The sequence below is a fragment of the Trichomycterus rosablanca genome, chromosome 3 (genome assembly GCF_030014385.1).
Source record: "Trichomycterus rosablanca isolate fTriRos1 chromosome 3, fTriRos1.hap1, whole genome shotgun sequence".
Lineage (NCBI taxonomy): Eukaryota > Metazoa > Chordata > Actinopteri > Siluriformes > Trichomycteridae > Trichomycterus > Trichomycterus rosablanca.
Genome location: NC_085990.1, coordinates 54,964,512 through 54,968,055, shown reverse-complemented (window position 1 = coordinate 54,968,055; position 3,544 = coordinate 54,964,512). Strand labels below are relative to the sequence as shown.

At 36.9% G+C, this 3,544-nt stretch overlaps 1 long non-coding RNA gene across 1 annotated transcript; it reads left to right on the top strand.

Annotated features, from left to right (window-relative positions):
- Positions 1–715: 715 nt before the first annotated feature.
- Positions 716–2,555, top strand: LOC134309999 (uncharacterized). Its single transcript, XR_010011257.1, has 3 exons — positions 716–944; positions 1,863–2,018; positions 2,292–2,555. It is a non-coding gene; the product is annotated as an uncharacterized LOC134309999 (long non-coding RNA).
- The last annotated feature ends 989 nt before the right edge of the window (positions 2,556–3,544 follow it).

The following is a 3,544-nucleotide window of genomic DNA, read 5'->3' as shown; positions in this document are numbered from 1 at the left end:
ATGACACTTTTCAATATACAGTTTATTCTTGTAATTTTACAAAAAAATTCTGTCTTTTATAAATACAGGGAAAAACTGTAAAAATGTACTGGTAAAATCTGTAAAAAATTTTTTTATTTTTTACAGTGTAGTTTTCATAAAATCAGTACACAACGCAAGACAACAGAGTTCAGTGGCGTAACTACAAGCTCATGGGCCCCAGTGCAAAAAATAATTTTGGGTCCTCCTCCTCATATATATAGGTCTAGTAACATTAAGCAGGTTACACAGATTCCCAAAATCCTTGGCTGTGCACTCACTGTGTATTGTGATTACATGTATTCTGATATTTTATTGTCTTTTAGTTATTTTTATATGCCGCTGTCCGGTGGGGATGCTACGGGTCTTGTGCTGTGCGGTGGTGGAGGTGTGGGAATAAACTATGGAATCAAAAAAGGGTCATAAAGATTTTGTGTTTGTAAAACAAAAGTCACAAATGTACTGAAACTTGTAAATGCATTTAAACAACTACATGCACGAAAAATCCAAATCCACAAATGAACTGGAATGTGCAAACATGAAACAGAAATTAATATTAATAATAATTCAAATGTACGAATGTGAAAAAAATATTTTAAATATATATAAATACATATTTTTTAATTTGTAAAAAAATATTAGCATTTGTAAATCCGATCTTGTGAATGTGTGGAGTTAAAATCCTCTCATTCACCTTCTCTGCTGCAGTTGCGAAACTCTTGCTGCAGTTGCGAATTTTGACCCTGTTTTGACGCCTAATTGATGGACCAATAGGAAAGCTTTAAGCTGGACCAATCAGATTGCGAGGTTTGTTTAACTAATCAGAACACTGATTTGTTGCTGTCACTCAATTTCGGCACGCTGTTGGAACACGCCTCCCAATCTCAGTCATGGAGCTTCCAGCCAGAGGTACAATGGAGAGTCAGGTAAGGAACAATGCTAGCTCATGTTTCTTTTGCAGAAAGTTCGTTTTAAAAATATAACAGGCAGGTTCTGTGTAGTGCTTTTATTTATATTGTCAGTTTGACTCCTGTGCTAGCTTTGGGTAGCTGTAGCCAATTAATTAACCATCTTTAGCTAGCTAGATAAACAGCTAGCAGCAGGGTATTCTAGCATAGCAAGCGAAGTGCATGTCGTTTGTTTTGCTCCCTGATTTCCCCCGTTTTTATATCACTGCAGCACAGTTATCTTGAATAATGGCAGACAGAATGTATCATGTGATCCCTTTTGATTCTGCGGGCTAGTTAACTAGTTAGCTAACTAACACAGGCATTTGCTGAGCTTTGGTCAGCTTTTGCAATGGAAAAAACACTGTAGGACACCAGCTTTTTAGCTAGTATATCAGAACATACAAAAAATGTCCAGTACCTCTTGTTTTACTAGTAGTTTTTCATTCATGGTCAGTCTTCAGCATTTAAGGCATTGCCCTAATGAGCTGGTATTATATTTTTGTAACACTATGTAACACGTTTTTTGCTTAAAACTGTGTTCGTATGATTCCATTCCTTAAATGCAGGCAGTGATCCTTTACACATTTTTTAAAAAATCATCAGTATAATTGCAGTAATACAGTACTCAGTATGTTACCACTAAGAATGTTTGTACTAAAGTGCTCATATTTGCCAGGGAGAGGGATCAGCAGTCTGTTTGGGGCTGATGGAATTGTGCCTTCACAATGTGCTGTGTAGCCTATGACTTTGAAACCAGTTATCAATGTTATTTACAAATAGTTTTTTTCTGTGTTTGATTCATTTGAGGTAAGACAGTACACTACATTGAATTTTGCCATGGATGTTTAAGTTGAAGGATGTTTTAATACACAACTTTCTTGATCTCGTTCTCAGGTGATGATAGGAAGAGAAGTCTTGCAAAGACTACAGTCGCGGTTGGAGCAGGCTTTTCAGAGGCAACCCCTGGATCTAGACTATTTAGAGTTTGTGTGTGTCAGTGAGATGACACTCATAAGATCACTTGCTCCTTATGTCACATTCCCCCAAGAGGTGCGTAAAATTTAATAAAGTTACACTAGGTTGAGGATCTTTGGACTGGATACAATTCAGATATGCTCGGAATCAGATTTCGACTGACCGTCTGAACATAGTGTAAGCACAACCTAAAAGTGCTGATACAAAGCTTATTTGATTTTTCCATCTCTGATAAGAAATACATGCCTTTGTACTTTACATTCTAATTTATTTTAATGTTGTATTAATGTTTCACGTGTGTGTTACAAGAAGTGTGTTCATTACATCTATTGTGAATATTTCCAAAAGGTGCTTGAAGGGCTTCACAATCTTATTACACTCATCAACACTGAGCTAGATCAAAGAAGAACCACCATTTTGGTTGATGCAGTTGATGGAGCAAGAGGACGTCCAAAGCTATGTGTTTCCAAAGACCACCTTGATTGGTCTGGCTGTCCCAAATATATGTAAATTACTTGGGGTGTCACAGAAGACAATTCGTCGTCGGATGACCGAATGGAACCTCTCAGTGAGAGACTCTTACAGCCAAGTATCTGATGAGGAACTGGACAGCCTGGTAATAGCTGTCAAAAAAGATTCACCAAATTTAGGTAAATTTAAACTCCAGTCACTTTGTTTTATTAATTATTCAGCTTTATCAGGGTTTTCCAAACTGGCTGCAGTTCAAAATGGCAGTGTTACAATATTACACTTTCTCTTACTATACATTTTTATGATTGTCACTTTCTTTTAGGTCACAGGATGGTCAAAGGCCGCTTGAAGGCCTTGGGTTACAAAGTCCAGTGGACGAGAGTCTGGGATTCGATGCATCGCGTAGATTCAGCTGGGATCCTCGAAAGACTGGTAAGTGTTGGATGCGTTGTAAGAAGGACCTACAGCGTCCCCAGTCCTCTTAGTCTTGTGCATGTGGACACCAACCACAAGTTAATTAGGTAAGGAAATTGCATTGTTATTTCATTTGATGACTCAAAAAGAGGCTTCCACTCCCCCTTTTCAAAATTCAGCTGTATTTGTTATTTATGTGTAAGTCATTATATAGAAACGTAAGAACACAGACTTCTTTACAGTGTTGATTGAAGCCAGTCTGCAACACACACACAGCCATTTTTTTACAGCCCCTTTTATGTATCTTTTTGCCCTAAATGGATTTTGAACAGTATGTTTTAGGCCAAAGTTTCTCATAACTATCGTAAAAGAATGTCTAACGTTTAGGCACACACACAAATGTGTTGATAATCTGGTTAAAGGGAATATGAATATATGTTTTCAAATAAGAAACATACAATTTTTTGTGGTATTTCAATGACTCAGTAAGCTGCACTGAATGATGTTTAAGATGGTAAAGTAGTCATATGTTTGTAGGACATAATTTACTCCAGACTGTACTCTGTTGAGTGTTAAGACTCCAAAAACCAGACCATTTTCACAGAAATTACCCAAACACATCCTATTATTTATGAAATTGTACAACCACTCACTGTGGTTCACATGCTTTCTATAATTGGTCATACATAGTTCATGCTGTACTTCCATATACAAAA